Below are 24,381 nucleotides of genomic sequence, written 5' to 3' on the forward strand. Positions count from 1 at the left end.
AGGAGAGTTTACGCCACAGTCTTCTCTAAATCTGGGGTCTTCTTACAGGGGGCCTCTGTAAGCCTGTCTCCTAGGAAGTTTTAGTGGGGTCGTTCCCGTAGGCACATATAGACTCAAGCAAGCTTCCCAGTGTCAACCAGCCTAATTCCCTGAGTCAGCAGCAGCAAAATATAGATACATCCAAAATTCTTTGAAGGACCAGGTAGCCCAGTGTGTTTCAAATCCAGGAAAGGGCGTCGCAGGTCTCTATCTCAACCCCTGAAATATAACAATTGGCTTGCTTCAAAATTGTTTGGCCATCTGTGGGTACCCCCATCCCAGCCTGAATCACCCCACCGTAACAGAAAGGGACACGGCAAAAACAGAACCAGAAAGATATAAGAATTAGATATTCAGAACTGGAAAGACCTGGGATGTCTCCTAGGCAGGACTTCCCCTCCCTAGCTGAATGATCTTGGGCAAGTAGTTTAACCTCTCTGTTACAGATGTTTTCTCATCTGTACAACAAGGATAATGTATACTCCGTTTTAGTACTGTTGTGGGGAATAAATGGATTAATACGTGGAAAGCTCTTAGAATAGCGCCTCATGTCTGATAAGCCCTTCGTAAACATTGCCAATTGCAATTTAACTAACAAATATGTATTGAAAACCAGCTAGAACTAGGATGATTGACATAGATAGGGTCCATACAAAGCACTGTGCCCGATGCATTCCAGGGGTTCAGCAGCTTTGGAATGAGGAATCCCAGCATCTCAGCATGGGGAGGCTTCCAGCATAAAGAGGTCAGTGCTTTCTCAGTGGGGCTTAGTGGTGCACAGGCCCCAGATCCAGGTAGCCTAGGGTTAAATCCCAATTCTTTACTTGATAGCTATAAAACCTTAGATGAGCTAATTATCCACTCAAAGTTTCAGTGTCTTCGTCTGTCAGAGGGAAGGTGGATAACGATAGTACCTACTTCCTAGGGTTTGTTGCAAGAGCTAATCCCTGACAAGCACATAGTTCAGAGGACATAGCAAATGCTCCAAAAATGGAAGCTATTATTATTGTTATAAAATAATAATAATTATAGTGTTATATTACCCAACTTTTCTGACCCAGTTAAATGGTGTCTCTTGCAGAGATTCTCCCAAGTTCTCTCCTGCTAAAAGTACTTACCCCTTCTGTTTATCTTCATCTGTCTCTTGGAAAATATATTAATTTTATTTTATTTAAATTATGTTTCTCCCTATTTTATCCCATTGAACTATAGGTTTCTTCAGGTTAGAGATTTTGCCTATTTGTTATAGTATGATCTGACCAACATTTGGCAAGTCTTAGATACCCAATAAGGTTTGTTGAATAAATGAATGAATGAGGTGATAAGGATATGACTAGAAGGAGAGGTAAGTTTAAGGCAGGTGGATACTGGGAAAAGGCAAGAGTGAAAGCGTGCGAGGGCATAGAACATGTTGGGGAATGATATGAGTGCAGGTTTTTATTTGTTTATTTTGCTTTTAGCTAACACTTTATGCCAGAAACTGCTCTGAAGACTTTTTTCTTTTTTTGAGATAGTCTTGCTCTGTCACCCAGGCTGGAGTGTGGTGGTGCTATCTCGGCTCATGGCAACCTCTGCCTTCCAGGTTCAAGCGATTCTCATGCCGCAGCCTTCCAAGTAGCTGGGACTACAGGCATGCACCCCTATGCCTGGCTAATTTTTGTGTTTTTAGTGGAAATGGGGTTTTGCCATGTTGCCCAGGCTGGTCTTGAACTCTTGGCCTCAAGCAATCCACCTGCCTAGGTTTCTCGAAGTGCTAGGATTATAGATGTGAGCCACTGTGCCAGACCTAGAGTTTACATATATTAAATCATTTACTTGTCATAAGAACCCACTGTGGTGGCTACTATTATCATCCTCATTTTCAAGAAGATGAAACTGAAAAAGGAAAGATAAATAATTTGCTGTCAGCCACATGGCCAACAGGAGGTGGAGATGGGACTTGAATACCAGCAATTAGGCTACAGCGGCCATTCAGGTTGAATGACATAGCAGATATAGCCCATAAATGGTCTACTTGACACCCACCAACTGCCAGACCATCACTGCAGCCCCAGCTTCTCTCCTCTGGCTCAGGGGTGGGCCCAGCCCTTCTCATTTCCCCCCACCCCACCATGGCCAAAGACAAGAGTCCTCTTCAAAGTCCTCCCTGATAGAAGCTCCATCCAGGTCGCTCCACAGGTACAGTCCTGCAGCAAATGTAATAGCCAATACCTATCCCGGAGTGAAAAAAATTGGGCAATACCATATTTGGGGGTGCCTGATGAGAGAGTATGATGGGAATACCACTTCGTGCCAGCTTGGCTGAGCTCTACATACCTGGCCATGAGCTTCCCCTGGCACTTTCACTGGAACATCTGGAATCCTGGAAATGGGACCACATTTTAATCCAGGCAGGAAATTCTACTCCTTGTTCCATTGCTCCGCTCAGCTGGGTGTCAGGCCAAGACCTACTGCTGGATAAGGCAGATGGCAGAAAGGCTGGGCAGGCACAAAGCCACCACTCCTACCTGAGGGGCTCAAGAATGATATCGAGACACAGGCAGCATTATTCTTTCTCCTTAGGCAGGCTGCTCATTTTGTTTGTTTGTTTGTTTGTTAGTTTGAGACAGAGTCTCACTGTCACCCAGGCTGGAGTGCGTTAGTGCAATGTCAGTCCACTGCAACCTCCACCCCCAGGTTCAAGCAATTCTCATGCTTCAGCCTCCCAAGTAGCTGAAATTACTGGCATGCACCACCATGCCCAGCTGATGTTTATTTATTTATTTTTATATTTATTTATTTTAGGCTTTTTTTTTTTTTTTTTTTTGAGACGGAGTCTTGCTCTGTTGCCCAGGCTGGAGTGCAGTGGCATGATCTTGGTTCACTGCAAGCTCCACCTCCCAGGTTCACGCCATTCTCCTGCCTCAGCCTCTCGAGTAGCTAGGACTACAGGCGCCTGCCACCACGCCCGCCTAATTTTTTGTATTTTTTTAGTAGAGGTGGAGTTTTGCCATGTTGGCCAGGCTGGTCTTGAACTCCTGGCCTCAAGTGATCCACCTGCCTTGGCCTCCCAAAGTGCTGGGATTACAGGTGTGAGTCACTGCACCCAGCCTGTTCTTTTGAATATCCTGCTCAAGTAAGCACCTTCTATCTGTCAGACTCAGACCTGTAAGCTCCCCTCTATCCCTGCCTGCACTCCATTTTTCTCTCAGGAAATTTATTTCTCCTAGGTTCTCATCAGAGGCAGCCCCTGGCCTTGGGCCTTAAGTCAATGAGTCAGCAAGTAAATATTTATTGAAGACTTCCACAAACCAGGGCCCCTGCTAGGTACCAGGGACAACCCAGCTTCTTGTCCAACAAGCATTAAACTGGTGCTCACAAATAATTAATTACTAATGTGATGAGTGTTACACAACCCAAGAAACAAAGGGAGAGGACAAAAAGAAAGGCATGTGAGGAGTAGGGGGCCCCACAGGGACTCATTAGCTGAGCACTGCTATTTTACAGAAGGGACCGGTTTGCCTCGCTCTTCGAAAGGCCCTGCCTCCCATAACCCCATGTGTTGCAGAGGACAGAGCAGACATGATCTCTACCCTCCAGGAACATCTCCTTTGATGGCTCATTAACATGAGAAGATGGAGAGTGAAACCTACAAGAGGCTCTGTGCCTGCTCACTTATCCAGGAGAGTTACTCAAAGTTCACTGATTTCATCTCTGGAGGAAGAATCCTTCTTTCTTTGGAGGAGAAATCCTGGATTATGCATCCCTGGTAGCCCAGAACCTCGAATAGAGGGGACCGGTAAATAATTGTCCAATAATTGGATGAGTAAACAATTCAGAAAAAAGTGAGGACCAAAGGAAGAATTCAATTAGTGAGAAGGATGACTCGTAGGTAGGGTGACCATATGACCCAATTGGTCAGGGTTAGTCTCCATGTAAGCCTGCCATCCTAAAGTAATTATGATTCCCACACCCTTTTACTCTTGGAAGTGTCCCAAGTTGTATGGTCTATGATGCTCACCCTACTTAGAGCACATTTTGTAAAGAAATGCAGCTTTGCTGTTCTTCAGATCATAAGTGGGGCTAGCAGCCAATGCCATTTGCTCCAGGTGGGCTAGCAGCTCATGTGGCGGGTCCATTGTGTGCCCCTGAATATATCTAATCTTCAGCTGTGAACACTCAGAAACACTAATGCAGATGGAGATTCAGGGAAAACAACTACAAAAGCCAAAATCAAAATGCACGGATCCAAAACCAAGGTCCTCCAATGTCTTACTGACAAAGGGCATTGTAATTCCTAAAAATCAAATCATTCACTTAATTTATTTTTCCTGAGCTTCAATCTCATTGTCTTGAAAATGCGGGAAATCATACCTGTTCTACTTCCTTGCCAAGCTGCTGTCATAGCCAATGGGCTCATGCGTGTACCTCCTAAACTGTTAAGTGCTAAACCAATACAAGGTGCTATTATAAGCTAGTTCGATATCATTATTAAGTCTTATGTATTCAACTACACCAGCGTTCACAGATCCATCTGACTCCTCACCATGCCCCTCCTCCACTGCACTCCCAAGACAGACATGAGAACGAGACCACGCTCCTTCCTTCCTCCTCGGTCAGCATCAGAACCTTTGCCTCCTCTGTTCCCCTGTGGCTTCCTTCAGGGCAGGAACCTTCTCCTGGTCCCTCCTTTACCATGGGGCAGAGCCTACTGCTTGACACCATGTAGATAGATATTCAATCATTCTTGCTAACAAGTGAATAAAAGAAAGCTCAGCTCTGGTGCCACCTCCAGAAAGCCTGCTTCAACTTCCCTGGGCAGAGCCATTAGCCAAGGCCTCTGAACAATTCCAGCTCCTTCTCTATGTTTCTTATCAAACTGGACTCCAGGGTCAGTACCAATTTATATCATCTGACTCCCACTCCTCTGGGGCTAATTTCTCATGTTGTGTCTTGCTCTTCTAGTGCCCGACATTCTTTTTAAACAAGGAACTTGGAAATGGTTGCTGAATGACACTTTTTATCTCTTTAGTTTGGGGTTTTCTGTACATGTTGTCCCCTCTGTTTGGTGTCCTTTTCCCTCTCTTCTTCACCCACTTACCTTGTATCATCCTTCAGATCCCAGCTAAAGCACCCGTCCCCGCTAGGAGCCCTTGCTGACCTCCCTGACTTAGAAGAGCCCCTTCTCTTAGCTAGCTCAGAGCATCGTGAACCTCTGTTTTCTAGGGCTCACCTTGGCAGGAATAGTACATAACTGTATTTTTTTAAATGTCTGACTCCTTAACTGGACTGTAAGCCAAGGTGGAACCAGAGAATAGAGCTCTGGCCTCCTTGTGCATTGTTGTATTCCCACAACCTAGCACAGTGCTGGAGGATAATATATACTGGTCAAATGAATCAAGGTGATAGAAGGGCACTCAAGAGGAAATGTCAGGAGTCCTTTGGAAGATGAAGGTGGACATTCTTCTGGCTCCCCTAAAATCATCATCATCACCCCCTCTATCAAATGATGATATGGGTCTGGCCCTGAAATAAGTGCTTTTGTATAAATTTACTCCTTCAATCCTCACAACAACTCTGAAAGAGGGGTCCCGTGTTACAGATGAGAAATATAAAGCACCGATTTTTAGGCCTGAATATACCTGTGAATCATTCAACTGAACAATTTTCTCAACCTTGTAACCTGTAAGTTCTAAAAAATTGGGAAGGGAGGTATACATTTGAGAATGCATTGGGGGGACTTTAAAATAACTAAGAAATATCTGAAATAACATCTTTTTTTTGTCCTAATTTCTGTCTTTTATATGTATGAGGATATAGGAGGGGGGATGGCAAAAAAGATCTGATTTGTTTTTTCTGCTTTCTTCTAAAGACATGTTTTGGCAATTCTGGAATGAAGGTGGGAATGGACACCCATCTAGACATTGCCCTGGGAAAATCACCGCTCTTTGTGCCTAAATGTCTTCATCTACAAAAGGTGGATAAATAATATTTACCTCATGAGGTGTTTGGAGATTTAATTAACACTTGCAAAGCACTTTGAATAGGAGATGAAAGGCCCTGTTAAAGGAACTATTAGTGTCAGCACCTAGCGCTCTTTGGCCACTGAGGAAATTTAATCAGGATGGGGAAGTCGGTGCAGGCCCCTCCTAGGCCATCCTCTCCTCCACCAGAAGCCATATTGGCCTTTCATTATCCTCTAAGCCTGGAATTCTCTCCACCAAGCCGCTGGTTATGTCATTTCCCTGCCTACAATTCCCTCTCTTCAATTCTCTCCCTCCTCTTTTCCACGTATTAAATCCTCCAGGACCGCTTCAAGCCCCATCTGCTCTGCAAAGTCTTCCCTAACCATTCATTGACTGATTCATTCATTTACTTATTCATTCTACAAGGCTTTGGTGAGAGCCTCCTCTGTCCCAGGCTCCACGAAGAGCCCTGAGGTTGCTGTAAATTGCGTATTCTTGACCTCGTGTGCCGGAAGGGAAGACTGGAGCTCAGACAGGTTACAACGCGTCCAAGGTCACACACCTAGTTAGTGAGTGAATCTGGGTTGAAACTTACATTTCCCAGGCTCCAAAGCCTATGGCATTTCCTCTCCTTTGTGCCGCTTCCCGCCACAGATCAAGGTACATGATACAATAGAGAAAAAGACTCACCTGACTAATAACTCACAAGCTCAGTACAAACTATGTCACTAAATCTGACATACGGGTTGTCCTTGAAATTCCTTTCATAACTAGGTCCCTCTCAGTGGCATCACCAAGGGCTTACTTGGGGGTAGGAGGAGAAGAAGGGAAAGCACCTCATTCTAAGAGAGAAAAACAAAACAAAACAATAAGCTGTGCCTGCTCTATAGGCACTGCTTTACATGCCCCACAGCCTGACCCTCTTCCAATCAGATTGTCATTGCTCTGTTCCTCTCCAATAAGAACTCAGAAACCCCAGTGCTTTCTTTTTTTCAGTGCCAGGGAGAAAAATTACAGCAGAGTAGATAAGAACATAGACTTTTAACAGTCCCAAAAGAGATGCCTGCCCTGCCTCTTATTGGCTGCAAGACCCTGGACAAATCAGTAAGCTTCCCTGGGACTCTGTTTTCTCATCTGCAAATGAGAACAATGATAACACCAATCTTCCAGGGCTGTTGGGAGGATTAAATAAGCTTCTGTATGCACAGCCCCATGCTTGCACACAGGAAGCCCCGTGCTTGCACACAGGAAGGCTTCCATAAACTCACTGTCCTCTTTCTAAGATATGGACACTCCCACAGCCACATACCAGTGTCTTGAAAAGTCACTAGGTGGCCAACCCTGGATGCTGTCAGTAGGTATCGTGGCTTCAGAAATGCACAAAGTGCTCACTGTCCACCAGATTAAACTACCTTACATTCTGTAATTTTGCTTCGACACCTTTACCATAATGGTGTTGGGCTACAGAGGGCTTTGCTGAGGAGCTATGGAAGTCTGCATGTGAATAAACACCAACTTTCTTTCCCTTCCTGGGAGATCAGTGGAGCTCAGGTGTTACATGCCACCACTTAGAAAACTATTGAGACAATTAGTCATTGCACCAGTCACACAGGACTCAAGCTAACCAGAAGGCAGAGGACAAAGCTTTGCGGTCAGTGCAGGAGAGAAGCTGAAGTCTCCACCAGCCAACTCATGGAGCTCCTGAACAGAAGGCTGGAAAGAGAGAAATTTGACCACAAGTTTGGGCTGGCTGCCTTTTGAAAATGAGGAGACTTTATACTAAAATACAATTTCTAGATTATCTTGATAAATTGGAAGATCTGGCCAGATTTGGGCTTACATTCTGACAGCCGACTTGGGCTTCCAGCTGACAACTGGAGCTGAGAAATGATGGGCCTTTCTTGGGAAGTGGGCTCTCCACTTCTCTCTGGCCTCACCCCTGACTCCCAGTGCACCACTCAGCTTCCCTGGCTTGCATTACTTGCCTAGCCCTTGTGGGCATTTGAGTTTTCTATGCCTAACTGAGCAGTCTCAGAATATGCAACTTACAGCAACCCCAGTACTCTGCAAGGAGCCCAGGACATAGGAGGCTCTCATCAAAGCTTTGTCGAATGAATGAGTAAGTAAATGAATGACTCAGGCAGTGAATGGTTAGGGAAGACTTTGCAGAGAAGATGGGGCCTGAAGTGGTCCTTTATACATATTGTTCCTCCTGCCCGGAAAGCCTTAGCACCCCAACACTCTCTGCCTCACTAACTCCTACTCAGAACTCCTCATTCTACAAGACATAGCTCAGCTAACACCTCCTCCAGGAAGCCTCTCCTGATTATTATCTCCATCCTCCCCAGACTGGGCTCCTGTTTACAGAGTTTCCATTATCTACTGCTGCATAACAAATGAACTTAAAATGTAAGTGACTTGAAACAACCATAAACATTAATTATTTCACAGTTTCTGTGGATCAAGAATATGGGAGCAGCTTGCCTGGACAGTTCTGGCTTGAGGCCTCCCATGAGATGGCAGTCAGCTTCAGGCATGGCTGAGACAAGAGGATCTACTTCCAGGATGCACTCACATGCTAAGTAAATTGGTACTGGCCATGGATTGGAGGTATCAGTTCCTCACCACATGGAACTTTCTACAGGGTTGCTTGAGTGTCCTCATAACATGGTGCCTGACTTCTCCTAGAGGAAGAGATACAAGAAAAAGAGTCAGAAGCTGCAAAGTCCTATATGACCCACCTTGTAAGTCCCACGCCTTCATTTCTGCAATACCCTATTTGCTACACAGTTTACAAGGTGGGAGGTGACTGACTGCATAAGGAGACGCACAAGGTGGCAAGGACCGTTGGGCGCAGTCTTGGGATTGGCTACCACACTGAATGTTGGTGGCCTCTCACCTCCGTCACAGCACTTTTCATGTGGACTGTAGATGTTGCCCTATATTTCTCTCTTAGTAAAACTGTGACTTACTAAGAGATTGTTTCTTTAATCCTGATATTCCCAACACTGACAAATAGTAGCTGCTCAATAAAAGTGTACAGACTGGGCGCAGTGGTTCATGCCTGTAATCCCAGCACTTTGGGAGGCTGAGGCAGGCAGCTCACTTGAGGTCCGGAGTTCGAGGCCAGCCTGGCCAACATGGTGAAACCGTGTCTCTACTAAAAATACAAAAAATTATCCAGGTGTGGTGTCACATGCCTGTGATCTCAGCTACCCGAGAGGCTGAGGAAGGAGGATCACCTGAACCTGGGAGGCAGAGGTTGCAGTGAGCCAAGAGTGCAGTGAGCACCACTGCACTCCAGCTTGGGGGACAGAGCAAGACTCTGTCTCAAAAAAAAAAAAAAAAAGCATACCATGTCACTCCTTTTCTCCAAACCCTCCAGTATCTTTCTATTTCACTGAGTGAAAGCCAAGGTCCTTTGAACCGTCTAGAAGGCCCCACACTGCCTGGCCGCATCACCTCTCTGCCTTGCTCTTGTGTTTTTCTCCGTGTTCACTCTGCCCTGTCACCTGGAGCTGAAGCCTGTGGTTCCTCGATCACTCCAGGCAATCTCCTCTCTAAGATCTTTTGACGGACTGCTCCCTCTTCTTGACGGGTATCCCTAGGATTTATCCCATCACTTTCTTCAAATATTGCCCAAATATCACATTCAGAGAGACCTATACCGAGGCATCCTCACTAACAGCACTTCTGATTCCCTTAACCCTCTTCAAATTTTTCATATAGCACTTGTCACTACATCATTTATTTAGTTGTCATGTTTATTGCTTATTTTCTGTCTCCTCACTCCAAGACATAACCTCTCTGAGGGGAGAAGTCTTTGTCTATCTTGTTTGCTGATAAAGTTGTAGCAACTAGATCATGGTAGATGCTCAAAAAAATGTGTTGGTGGGCCGGGCACAGTGGCTCACGCCTGTAATCCCAGCACTCTGGGAGGCCGAAGCAGGTGGATCATGAGGTCAAGAGTTTGAGACCAGCCTGGCCAACATGGTGAAACCCCATCTCTACTAAAGATACAAAAAAATTAGCTGGGAGTGGTAGTGTGCGCCTGTAATCCCAGCTGAAGCAGGAGAATCGCTCGAATCCAGGAGGCAGAGCTGGCAGTGAGCCAAGATCACACCACTGCACTCCAGCCTGGGCAACAAGGTGAGACTCGGTCCAAAAAAAAGAAAAAAAAAAAGTTGATCTTGGCCAGGCACAGAAGCTCAGGCCTATAATCCCAGCACTTTGGGAGGCCGAGGCAAGTGGATCACCCGAGGTCGGGAGTTCGAGACCAGCCTGGCCAACATGGTGAAATCCTGTCTCCACTAAAAAAAATACAAAAAATTAACTGGGCATGGTGATGGGTGCCTATAATCCCAGCTACTTGGGAGGCTAAAACAGAAGAATCCCTCCAACCGGTGAGGCAGAGGTTGCGGTGAACTGACATCACCGCACCACTGCACTCCAGCTCCAGCCTGGGCGACAGAGCAAGACTCTGTCTAAAAAAAAAAAAAAAAAAAAAAAGCGTTGATGTAAATGAATGAATGAACCAACTAATTCACTGGTGCCCCACCCCTTGAGAATAGATGTCAGGAAACTGCCAAATTATTTAAAAGTGTAAATTAAGAAAATTCAAGATTCTCTTTTGGTTTAGACAGAAGGTTCTGGGGATGCCCAGAAGTAGGTGAACCTTGTTCTGAATTTAATATGAGACTCTGTAGGAAAAAGATTGAGCCCTTTGCTCAGCATGCAGTGAGCAAACTTCGGGGATTAGCTCCCTTTGCTTCTGTCACCTGCCACTTCCAGAACATGAAAGAACTTCCCTGCCCCACAGCTGCAGGTATCCCCATCATTCAATAGCGTGTGACCATCAAGTGCAGAAACTCACAGAAGAAACTTGACCTCAATCCCCAAGAAGCTTCCTTACTTATGAGCTAAATGGATTTCAGCAAATTGTTGCACTTTTTTTTGCCTCAAGTGTCTCATCGGTAAAATGGGAATTGAAATAGGTGTCTCTTCACACTTGTGTGGTAGGGATAGAATGAGACAATGTGTGTTACTTACCACGGTGTCTGGCACAATCATGACAAGCATTCCATAAATGCTGAACATTATCATTATCCAGCACTTATGCTGCAAGCCTGCAATGGAATATATTAAAAGTGTCAAGAAGATAAATTTAATAAACAGCATTTTTAATGCCCCCATTAGTATGGATTGGAAGATTAAATCTGTTCTAATTCCTGCTGTCTGGGTAATATGCCAGCCAGGAAACCTCAAATATAAAATCACTTCATCTACCTTTCATATAAGAAGAAAAAAAAATCAATGCCTTTTTGTTCTCCTCTCTTATCCTTGGCTTATTTATATGCCCAAATAAGGTTACTGTACAAAACACAATTGTGTGGTCTATAAATAATGAACAGCTTCTCCATGTAGTCAGCATCAGCAGAGAAAAGTTCTAAATGGATTTCCTCTGCCGGCATCGTTTTCTGCCCTACATCTGACCGTCAACGTAAATACAGGCAGCCTGGTTGGCATATAAAAGGCCCAATTGACCTGTTGACCCAGTTTGCAGAGACGGCTCCATGCACAACCACTTTAGCAGCTGCTGTAGAAAAACCTTTTGGCCACACAAGCCAAAAGCTGCTCGTTCATTCACTGCAATTACTCCTTGAGCCCCCAGTGCTCCAGGCACTGGACTCAGAGACATTCCTGCACCATGCTTTGAGACACCCACTTCAGTCTAGCACTGGTGGACTTGAGTCCTGCATCTGTTACGGACGAAGAATAACAAAGGCTTTTTAGTCATTCCTAAGAGAAGTGGCTGGCCTGGTGCAATGGCTCACGCCAGCACTTTAGGAGGCCAAGGTGGGAGCCGAGGAGTTCAAGACCAGCCTGGCCAACACGATGAAACCCTGTCTCTACCAACAATACAAAAATTAGATGGGCTTTGTGGCGCATGCCTGTAATCCCAGCTACTCTGGAGGCTGAGGCATGAGAATTGCTTGAACCTGGGAGGCAGAGCCTGCAGTGAGCCAAGACCACACCACTGCACTCCAGCCTAGGTGACAGAGTGAAATTCCATCTCAAAAAATAAATAAATAAATAAAAAATAAAGAGAGAGAGAAGAGAGGGAGAGAAGTGGCTCACCGTCATGCAGCAAGATTTAGTGAGAAATTCTACCTTAATCTTCTTCAGGATCCAGCTTTTCCTAGTGAAGTAGCAGATCTTCTCTATTTAGCAAACTTCCATATCTTTTTTTCCTTTCTGTTGCCCTCATCTGCCGTATTATTCCAGCTGAGTAATATAGAAAGGCAAAGTGATACTACAGGCGTGGTTATAACCTCACAGAAATAGGAGGCAGTGAAAGAATGGGGGCTGTGGGCTGTAGGCTGAGTCCCGAGGGTCACTGTAAAAAAGAGCATTTCACGCACACGACGTTGTCTTGTGGAGGCTGGCAGTCAGGTAGTCACAGCTTCTCTCTCTCCACTGCCATTGGAAATCAGAGTCCCATGGTCACTGAAAGAAATCATAGTCAGTCTTCCTTCTAACTTTTTCCAGTTGACAAACAGCCATCCCATGTTTTTATTTCATTTGATACATACACCCCTCTGTCATGGGAACACTAAGAACTTGTGAGGAAAAATAGCTTACCCAAAGCCACAGGGATAGTAAATAGCAAATCCATTAGTGAAAACTGTGTTTATCCATTCTGGAACCCTCCATACAGCATGGTGGTGGTTAGCTGTGTAGCCTCTAAAGCTGGCTTGCCAGGGGTCAAATCCAGGCTCTGCCCTCGGGCCTCCTCATCAGTACAATGGGCACGCCGCTAATAGTGCCCATCTCTTAGGGTGACTGTGAAAATATTATAATAAAAGCAGTTCTGTAATACATGTGGTTGGCACACAGTGAGTGCCCATGAAGACTTCCAGGTTATGACCGCTATCTTTGCACCAGACTGTCCACTGAGGCAGAAGCTGCTACTTGTCCCCCTTCTTCCAATAATAAAATCCCAATTTTCCAGCCTTCCTGGCAGCAAGGTGTAAATACAAACTCAGGTTTGTCCAAAGGGATATAAATGGAAGTGAGGTAACTTCCAGGCACCATCCCATGGATGAGACAGCCCATCTCTCCACCCTCCTGCTGGCCCCTAAGCAACCACCTTGGACTGAACAGGAAAACCGCATGTTGAGGATTGTAAAGTATCAGGATAGAGCCACCATGCCACACCACACCGTGGGCAGCTGTATTTTGATGAGAGCTAAGTCACCTTCATCTCCTTCTCACAGCAGGGAGAACAAAAGAAGTTCCATCCATCTCGAAGCAGCCTCTGTCTCAGGACCAGAGCTGGTGTCCTCGCTCACTGGTGCTCCAGACACCTTGGATGCTGAGGGCCAGCTGGTCTGCCTCTGCCACCAGATGGGCCCAGGCAGGCTGACTGCGACATGAAATGACTGCCTGCCACATGCCAGGCATCAGGATGAGGACTGCACATCCTCACAGCAGGTCTATAACAGCTCTGTAAAGTGGCTATGCAGCCCATTCCACAGGTAAAAAGTCTGAGGCCCAAGGAGGAGCTGTGGCACTGTCCTGAGACACAGCCCAGATCTAAAATTCAGGCTGCCTGACTCCACATCCTGCACTCTTCTCACGGGAGTCCCTGCCTCCAAACTCAGGAGCACCCCAGAGTCCTGCACCCTCATGCAGAGCTCCTCATGCCCCAGCTCTCGAGCCCTGGGGTGTATAGAGTTGAAGTTGCCATGGAGCACTTGCTATCAGGGAACCAAAAGCCAGATTTCCTAGGTTTGACTCCCAGCTTAGCAGCTGTGGGAACTTGGGCAAAGGAACTCTAACCTCTCTGAGTTTCAGCTTCGTCGTCTGCAAACCAGGAATAACAATTCACAAGGTGTTATAAAAATTAAATCAGTGAACATGTACAATGCTGCAAATATCAAGTTATGAGTAGTAGTACTATTGTTGTTGTCCTTGTTGGTTTTTGTCTTAAGCCTGAATCCCTAGAAGCATAGCCCAAGATGGGGACTCCTGTGTAAGTGGTATATTGGGACACTGTCTGGAGAGAAACATAAGGGAAAAGAGAGGGGAGAAAGGCCAAGGAGCTAAGCCACGTGGTGACTTCAGCTGAAATCTGGGTTCAGCCTGAGCTCTAGAATGTGAATGGCACCACAGAGCTGCCGTACTTTGAGTTGAGGCATGAATAAGTCATTATCTGGGAGCCATCCATGTGGCGAGAACACAGCCACTCATGGGGATGGGGAGTGGGGGCTTTTATTAGCAGAGGGAAATTCTTCAGAGAAAGGCGCCACTGTTGGCCTTAGAAACCAACCACCCTGGCAGGTGGACCCAGTGAAGGGGAACCGAGTGAGGCATGAACAACATTGACTAGGTTAGTGTGAGTCATCAAATGCCACCTCTTTCACAAGTTCTGTCCATCCTCTCAGCTAGAAGTCATCTTCACATGCCCATAACATTTTCTCTCTACCATGCCTACTGAACTGAACTTTGCTTAATACTGTGTTATAGCCATTCACGTACAATTCTTGATGAGTATTCTCCTTGCTCCATGCTCATCCCTCTGAGCCCTTGAGAGCTGAGATGGTGCTGAAGATGGGGCTGTCCATCATGCCTGCACTGTACCCCAGTAAGTAGCACAGGGCTTGGCATGTGACCGGCTCTCAGCCAACCTGACCAGAGACTGAAGGATGCCCTTATCTCACACATGCCAAGACACGGGGTAATATAATGTCAGTTCTTGGAAATACATGGACAAAAATTAATATTCAAGTTTTAAAGCCCAGATGCCAGTAAAAATTGTCTTGTGCAATGATTGTAGATGAAGAGTCTGATGTTTTCAGTAACTCAGAGTGTCCATCATGAGTGTCCTGACGCACCTCCTTAAATGTTGTGTTTTAGGCTGGGCGTGATGGCTCACACCTATAATCCCAGCACTTTGAGAGGCCAAGGCAGGTGGATTTCACTTGAGGTCAGGAGTTTGAGAGCAGCCTGACTGATGTGGTGAAACCTCGTCTCTACTAAAAATACAAAAATTACCCAGGCGTGGTGGTGCATGACTGTAATCCCAGCTATTTGGGAGGCTGAGGCAGGAGAATTGCTTGAATTCAGGAGGTGGAGGTGGCAGTGAGCCAAGATGGCACCACTGCACTCCAACATGTGTGACAGAGTGAGACTCCGTCTTAGAAAAAATAAAATAAAATAAATAAAATAAAATAAAAAAAGGTGTGCCTTAGGTACCTCACTCATTTCGACCTAGTGTCAACCGTGATGCCCCAAGTCATCAGATTGATAGTCATTATGTGCACCCAAAGCAGCATTAATTTATTCACCAACTGCTTATTCTGGGCCAGGTATTATGGTCACGAATATGGAAACCACATTTGGTCATTTCCTCAAGGAGCTGCCGGCATTTGGAGAATACAGACATGAATGCAGACTATCTCAGCATCAGATGGAAGGCAGTGAGAAGGAAGGGTATGCCGGCAACACCTCTGATCTCTGCTATAGGTGGAGGTGATCACGGCAGGCTTCACAGAGAAGGTGACGCTCCAGCTTTGTCTTGAAGGTTGAGGAGGAATTTGGCACAAAAGGACAATGGAGAGAAGTGCAATGTGCATATGGGTGGGAAAAGGGACAGGCTACATGGCTGGGGAAGGGGAGAGTGATTTGGAATGGCCAGACTTTCTGGGCCAGAAAATGGCTCATCTCAGATTCCTGAAAGAAATATTCACTGAGGAGCTTCCAGGTTGGTGAACACATGGGCATATTGAGAGCACAGCATACCTGGAGAGGACACAGAAGCTCCACACCACCCATGTTTCTTCCATTTGGCTGTTTATGAGTTGTACCCTTTATAATAAGGGTATAATAAACAGGTAAGCAACAAAAAAGGAAAGTGGAGGAGCCGGGCACAGAGGCTTACAGCTGTAATCTCGGCACTTTGGGAGGCTAAAGCGGGCAGATTGCTTGAGCTCAGGAATTCGAGACCAGCCTGGGCAACATAGTGAAGCCCTGTTTCTACCAAAAAAAATACAAATTAGCAGGATATGGTGGCATGTGCCTGTAGTCCCAGCTACTCGGGAGGTTGAGGTGGGATCACTTGAGTCCAGGAGGTTGAGGCTGCGGTGAGCCATGATCGCACCATTGCACTCCAGCCTGGGCAACAGAGTGACACCTTGTCTCAAAACACACAGAGAGAAAAGAAGTAGAAGAAAGGAAAGGAAATAAGGAAGGAGGAAGAGGAAAGGAAGAATGAAAGGAAATAAAGAAAAGGGGAAAATCGTCACTAAGGTAAATAGTAGCATTGTAATATTATAACAATCAATAATTTGTTGAGAATCAACTACATTTCAGAACCTTTACAGTCATTCATTATATCATTTAACCTCCACTACAATCCTATAAAATCCATATTAGAACTCATCCCCCCATCTGACAGGTAAGGGCGCCCAAAGGTTACATGACAGCCTATCTTTCTCTAGCTACTAGGAAGCAGGGCCTCGGCCTTTCTGACTCTCCAGAGAGGGAAAGCAGTTACCCCTTCACATTGACCAGGCATTTAAAATCTGCATATGTGTGCCCAAGAGGTCCATAAAGTTGGTTGAGTCCAATAAACTTCTGAATAAACTTCCTCCTATAGTTGACTGGGATTTTTTTGTGGGAGTTGTTTGTTTGTTTAATTTTTTTTAGTGAGATGGGGTCTCGCTATGTTGCTCAGGCTGCTCTTAAACTCCTGGGCTCAAGCAGTCCTCCCACCTCAGCCTCCCAAAGTGTTGAGATTACAGGTGTGAGCCACCATGTCCGGCCTTCTAGTTAACTGTTGATTCCTTAAATGTTTTTTCCCCCACCTTAAAAGGATGACAGATCCATTAAGCTATGAGACAGTATCTGCTCATTAATGTGTGCTAAATTGCCATGCAATTTCTATAGAATTAAATTACACCTCAATGAATAAGCAAATAATTCGTCAAGACTAATCTTACTCCCATGAATGCCAAAGTAAGACTTGGACCATTTACTTATCAAATGCTGATTTTAAAAAAAACTCACAATGAAATAATAAATAAATCATCAAGTCAAAAGTTTAATTTGGTATTCCGGCTCAATCAGGAAAATAAGCACAGCACCAGGTACCCTCCTCGGTTTCCAAATAAGGTAGCAGTCAGAAATATGAGCCCATTCATTTTCATACAGCTGTACAATTACCTGCGAAGGCTATGTAGCTAAAATACAAGCACACACACACACACACCCGTCACTCATACACACACAAAGCCAAGCACCACAGCATCTATGCTACTTGATAGGAACCATATTCAAATGCAATAGAAATATTCAGAGCAAATTGGGTATTTTGTAGAATCTGCCTGGCCCTGAGCACCCCTGTAGATCGAGATAAGGAATAGCATCATCTTCCTACTCTAGAGTTCTCAAAGTGTGGTCCCTGAACCAGCAGCAATAGCATCACCTGGGAACTTGTTAGAAATGCAAATCTCAGGTCACTCCCCTCCCACTCCACCCCCAGACCTGCTGACTCAGAAACTCTGGGGGTGGATGATTCTTCCAGGTGATGCTAATACAGCTAAAGTTTGAACCACTAGTGTATATGCATAAAATACCAAAGGAGCTAGGGATTTTCCCTCACATAGACCCAAGTTTGAATTCTAGTGGCTAAACACTAGTTATATGACCTAGGCTGATTATTTCACTACTCTGAGCCTCACTTTTATCATCTTTTTCAAAAGAAAATTAAGAGATGAATGATACCACCTTCCTAACATTGCTGGTGAGGTCACTGAGATGACCCAAGTGATGCCAGTGGAGCGAACACAGACCTCCATGGATTCGGCATCATCCCCTCTCCCTTCTAAGTTCCCATTCTAAGGGCTCATTTCCAAGAATCCCCTTCCCATGTGGTTCCCAGCAAGAGTTTGCCAATGAGAGGACTCGGCTAGACCCAGAAGGCACAGAGGAGGTGGGGTCATTAGCCTTGGAGGTAGTTGCAGCCGGGCCTCTGTGGTTCACAGCAGCTTCCCACAGGGTTCCTGAGAACCACCAGCTTTCCCACCATAGTCTAAGAACATTAGATTGGCATTTCCACACATTCTTGGGCATTAGAGCTCATGAGAACTTCTGTTATGGCACTTCAGGATAAGATCAGCCATGGTGGAGATCCAAATGTCTTTTATAGTCCTAAGTCCTTTGAATAAAGCCCTTACTCCCTGGAATCTAGTGCACCTTCTGCTTTCCAATCAAACCCTGAGATACACATCTAATTTCCACATTTACCCAGGAATATCTTATTTCTATAAAAAGCAGAAAAACCTACTTTCTCCAGACTCAAGGGAAAGTCCTGGGATCAAAGAAATCCCCCTTTCTTTAAAGACCTTCCTTCAAAGAATCATACATGTTCACTGTCACATTACACTCATATATCCATAACCTATTTTAGTATTTTAAATGACTGCTTACAGATTTCCTGCAATTTTGAATGTGATTTTGCTTCGTTGCAAGCCACCTGCCCCCATGGAAACCAATCATCATTATTTATGCAAATCAATGGAGAAATATGATTCAATTAACAGAAACTTGCTTAACAGTCATCATGCATTGGCTTGTTTTTTATTTGACTTTTCATATTTTTATAATGTCACATAAGCCGTTTTGCTCCCCTCTTGCAGAAAATGACTAAATGTAAAAGACAAAATAATAATGAAACCTCAAATAGGTAAAGCATTTACAGCACTTCAAAGCCTCCCGATAGTTTATCTCTGGTCAACAGATATTCTCAGACTCCTGCAGAGAAAAAGAACGAGATGCAGACAGGTCACACAGGTTGTTAGGAAGAGCAGTAACTAGTACTGTAGTTCCCTGAAGGCACTAAGAAATCCCAGGTCCTTGTTCCATGAAAATAAGTGTGTGATTAGATACTAAATAAATTGTCTAGTCCTCAGTAATAAATTCCTTATTAGCAGAATTAGGTCACAGCTACAAAAGTGGTTCTCTCTCTCTCTCTCTGTCTCTCTGTCTGCTAAAAAAAGACTTTTTTTGGAATTTTACCCATGAAAATCTGAATGGGAATTTGAGTTCTTTGGCTAAAAGGTTTTTCTCAGAACATGGGCAGCTTTCCAGACTTCCGTTTTATAATGAATATTCCTACTATTTTTGACTTCTCAGTTTTCCAAGGCCATGGCTACCCAATTTGGCTGTCATAAGAATGTCGTTACTCTAAATCCGTTAAGCTCTGCAACGCAGAAGTTTTCCCGAAACCAATTCACAGAGATGGTATCACTGAGGATATGGAGGAGGAAAATATCCCAAGACATTGGTTCCATTGATTTTCAAGTTGGGTAAGAAAATATAACTGGTGATGAAAATGAAAGCTGAGGCATATTCTAAAATGAAACCTTAGAACAAGATAGAAAAATAAAAAATAAAAATAAGTGGCAAAGATATCTATATAAATCTCTCATACTAAATTTTTAAAATCTCTCACACTGAGTTGAGTGTAGAAACAGGATCAATGCTATCCAGACAACTGCAGCTTTTCTCTGCTGGGGTTAGATGGTCCCTCCAGGCAGCCTGCTTCATCAGGATCTAACATGACCCTTGAAATGTCTCTCAGAGATGACCAGCCATGTCTGGTCCATGGGAAGCATGGAAATTGAGAGACAGGATGCCTGAAGATTTATTTGAAAAGAGCTGTTTCCTACCTAAAGGCAGGCTTGCTTTCTAATACCGTATTAGTTATCCTTTGCTGCGTAACATATCATCCCAAAGCTCAGTGACTCAAAACAACCATAATGATCTGTAATTTCTCACGGTTCTATGCCTGCAGAATTCAGGAGCAACTTGGCTGGTGAGTTCCTACTTCGATTTTCACGAGGTTACAATAAAATGTCCTTCAGGACTGCTGTTATATGAAGGCTTGATGTGGGCTGGAGGACCCGCTCAAAGGTAGATTGTTCACACAGATGGCAAAGTAGGTACTGGCTTTCAACCAGTTCTTCTCTGCAATGTCATCTCCATGGGGTTACTTGAGTGTCCTGGAGGCATGGTAGCTGGCCTCCTCCTGAGTAGGCAAATCAGGAAAACAAAGCCAAAATGCTACAACACCTTTTAGGACCTACCCTCAGAGGTAATGCCTTGTTATTTCTGCCATATTCTATTGGTCACAGAGGTCAGGGCTAAATTTTTATGGGAGGTCATAAAAATCAAGAGGCAAGGATCATTGGGGACCTTTTAGAGGTCTGGCTAGCACAAATACGGATGCAGGCTGGGCACAGTAGCTCACATCTGTAATGCCAGCACTTTGGAAGCCTGAGGCAGGAGGATCACTTGAGCCCAGCAGCTCGGGACCAGCCTGGGCAGCATAGTGAGGCCCGCACTTCTAAAATAATAATAATAATAACTCATGCATTGCATATGACTTACAGTGAGAAATCTAGAAAAGGCTGGCAAATGCAGTAGTGTCAACAGAGTGCTGGGCAAAGGATGCGGCATTTCATGGGCCAAATGTGAAGCTCTCTGGGAGAGACCTGATGTGGAGTTACCTAATTGGAAACATGGGTATAAAGGCCAGAGGCAGGGATAGATTCATGAATATGAAGCCTGTACAGCCACACAGAGTCCTCCACTAAGAAGGACCCCACACTTCAGTGTAATGCACTGCTATTGCCTTCTCGAAATTCTGAATACTTTCTGAACAAGGATCCTGACATTTTCACTTTGCACTGGGCCCCACAAATTATGTAGCCATTCCTACCTTAGTAGCCAAGGGTGAAAATAATGATCCATGGAAATAAAGAGGTGATTGCTCTGTCAAGAAACCATGGATGAGAAATCCCCAGGGATAGGGTTTTCTAATGAACTCATAAAAGCATCTATAAGAAAGTAAGTTCTAAACTGCTGCAAAAACTAAACAGATATCTAATTGCTAGATTTCTCCAATAGCCTGAGTTCCTCCAAAAAGCAGAGCTTAAGACAAGGGTTTGCATGCAGGTAGTTTGTTTTGGGAAATGACCGCTAAAATAAAAAATGGGAGTTAGAAAGAGTAAAAGGGGAGGAGAAAGAGCTGGTCCAAGGTTGCATCATTGAACTCATTGCTCTGTGAGCAACTGGGGCTCAATCTCATCAGAGGGCTCGCTAAGGAGCTTTGTAGGATGCTTTGCAAGATTGACCTTCTGAGACAAAGAAAGAGGAAGCATTTGTCCTCCAATTGCCACCCTGATGGTCAAATTGCTCTATGGGTTTACAATGCTCTCATGCATGCATCAGAAAGGCTGAGTGGGTTCCTTTGGGATGCTGCAGGGTGGAAGCAAAGAGGCCCTAGAGCAGAAAGCAAAGAATACACTATGTTTCCAAGCGAATCCCATTACAGCTGGTCGCTGAAGCAAGAGACGGAGTGAAAAAGTGGATGCGAGGGGCTCCCATGGCACTACAATCTCCATGCCAAAGTCAGCCAAGGAATAACTTTCTTGCTCCTCTACTCACTCCTTCCCTGAGCTCCATCCCTGGGGAGATGGGGGAGGGAAAAACTAGCAAAGATAGAAGAAACCATCTCTAGCCCTTCCCCAGTTGAGGCTTCCCTCTTGAGCAAGAAGGCAAAAGCCTCAACTGTAATCAATTTGGAATTACATGGGAACGGGTAGTTTAATTCCTCCATTTGAGACATTTCTTTATGATAAAGTGAAAAGAGCCTAGGAAAGTCCTGGGGCCTGCCTGAGTTTTCTTCTAGGGCCATGGGGATTAACAAGCCCCCAGAGTGGACTTAAAAGGGGTTGGATGGTGTAAGCTGGAGAAAGCTGCTTTGTGATTACCTCCTCCAAGCTTGTTCACCCTAATCGAAGACATTAGAAATATCCAGAATGCACTTGATAGAACAAGAAGAAAATGTTAAGGGGGTGAGGGGGAATGTGTTGTTATTTGAATTCCTTTCATGACACAAAAATGGAAGCCAGAACTCACATCCATTTCACATGTCTTTGCTTTTTGAGATGGTGTTCATTCTGCCTGAAATATCCTGCTCCACCATCCGATTCACCTCCCCTATCATTTGTCCCCTCCTGAGACAGGGAGGGTTTTGTTATTATCACTATATAGTATTATCATATATATAGTCTGCCTTATACTAGAAATATTTATGGAGGCTTTTTTTTAAATAGAGAAAAAATGACACAAATTAAAAGGCATGGAAAATGAAAGATAAAAAATAAAAGCCAAGTGCAGGAAATTACAACAGAGTACAGAGCGAGACCCTGTCTGTGGTTCTACACATACCTTAAGTTACTGACAGGTGATAAGGGTACAGTTTTGGCTCTCAACTCTCAATTTTGTACCAGCAGCTGACACAAAAAAGGGAACATGTTCCAGTCTCAGTTAGCATCCATAAGGCAAAACCCGCACCACTTCTCAGGAAAAGCAGAGGTACTTCTGATTCTGAAGTCAGGTGGACAGTTGCCTCTGGGGATCTCCTAAAGAGACATACAATGTACAAAAATTGAACAACATGCTCCACAATATCTTTTCTATTTATTTGTTTTATTTATTTATTTATTTATTTATTTATTTATTTATTTATTTATTTTACTTATTTATTTTTTGAGACAGAGTCTCGCTCTGTCGCCCAGACTGGAGTGCAGTGGCGCAATCGTGGCTCACTGCAACCTCCGCCTCCAGGGTTCAAACGATTCTTGTGCCTAAGCCTCTCAAGTGGCTGGGATTACCATGTGCTACCATGCCCGGCTAATTTTGGTATTTTTAATAGAGACAGACTCCTGGCCTCAAGTGATCCACCCGCCTCAGCGTCCCAAAGTGCTGGGATTACAGGCATGAGCCACCTCGCCTGCCTAACATCTTTTCTACAGGCAATTTTTTTTTTTTTTTTGAGATGGAGTCTCACTGTCACCCAGGTTGGAGTGCAGTGGCACGATCTCGGCTCACTGCAACCTCCACCTCCTGGGTTCAAGCAATTCTCCTGTCTCAACCTCGCAAGTAGCTGGGACTACAGGCACCCGCCACCACACCCGGCTAATTTTTGTATTTTTAGTCAAGACGGGGTTTCACCATATTGGCCAGGCTGGTCTCAAACTCCTGACCTTGTGATCTGCCCGCCTCAGTCTCCCAAAGTGCTGGGATTGCAGGAGTGAGCCACTGCACCTGGCCCAGGCACTTCTTATAATGTCCCTCAATCTGTGACACAGACATGACAAACAGGAGAGAATCACCAAGCCCCAGGCTGACTGCAGACACCTTCGGGCCACCATGCACTATGGCTTTAATCCCCTTCATTGCACTCACCATTTCTCGTTGCAATCATTTCTACATGGATCTTTCTCCCTTTATTTTTTATTATTTATTTAATTTTTGAGATAGGGTCTCACTCTGTTGCCAATTCTGGAGTGCAGGGTTGCAATCACGGCTCACTGCAACCTCAACTTCCCAGGCTTTAATGATCCTCCCACCTCAGCCTCCTGAATACCTGGGAACATAGGTGTGTGTCGCAATGCCCCATTAATTTTTTAAAATTATTTTTTATAGACACAGTGTTTTGAGGGCTAAAAGCCATGTCTTGTTTATGTCCGTGCCACCACTGCCAAACATTTGGGTTGGTATGTATACCGTAACATATTTTCTGCATAAATGAGAGAATTACAGATTAATGCTTTTAATTAATGCAAGGCAACATAGAAAGCAGGAGACAAATGATCAGATGCCATTTCGTCTGGAGCTCTTGAGAAACTAAATCATGCACAAATGAGATCAGCCAGCCTCTAAGCTGCAAGAAGCAAGGTGGCACGGAATCTTCCAGTCAACCTCTGAGTGAAAGAATCAAAATGTATAGTACAGAGATCAGAGATTACAAAATGTCTCAAAACTTGTCATCAACGCCCATGTTGGTTCCTTATTTCTCGTAGCCATATCTGCACAGCATGTGCACCAAGTTGGCCAGGCTAGTCTCGAACTCCTGACCTCGGCCTCCCAAAGTGCTGGGATTACAAGCATGAGCCACCGAGCCCAGCCCCTTTTCTTCTAAGAATTCATCTTACAATTTCAGCCATCTCTGAATTTCACTTAGATGGGCCTCTTTGGTTGGAGGAGCAGCGTGATAAGTCTTGATGTAAATTTTGACTTAGAAGTGCAATAGATAGTGTTCTTTTTTATTTTTGTTTTGTTTTTGAGACAGGGTCTCACTCCGTTGCCTAGGCTGGAGTGCAGTGGTGTGATCACAGCTCCCTGCAGCCTTGACCTCCTAGGCTCAAGCAATCCTGCCACCTCAGCCTCCTGAGTAAAAAATTAGCATGTGCCACTGTGCCTGGTTAATTTTTTTTTTTTTTTTTTTTTTTTTTTGAGACAGTCTTACTCCGCCTCCAGAGGT

The 24,381-nt window shown here is 44.7% G+C and overlaps 1 long non-coding RNA gene across 1 annotated transcript in view; it reads right to left on the reverse strand.

Annotated features, from left to right (window-relative positions):
* Window positions 1-19,844: 19,844 nt before the first annotated feature.
* The window catches only part of LOC130541778 (uncharacterized), a 34,132-nt gene continuing 29,595 nt past the window's right edge, over window positions 19,845-24,381 (reverse strand). The window contains exons 3-4 of the long non-coding RNA XR_008955896.1: window positions 22,284-22,477; window positions 19,845-20,076 (exon numbers count right to left, since the gene is read on the reverse strand). This is a non-coding gene — a long non-coding RNA (uncharacterized LOC130541778). The remainder of the gene's footprint in view (window positions 20,077-22,283; window positions 22,478-24,381) is intronic.

Source organism: Pan paniscus, chromosome 7, assembly GCF_029289425.2.
Source record: "Pan paniscus chromosome 7, NHGRI_mPanPan1-v2.0_pri, whole genome shotgun sequence".
Taxonomy (NCBI): domain Eukaryota; kingdom Metazoa; phylum Chordata; class Mammalia; order Primates; family Hominidae; genus Pan; species Pan paniscus.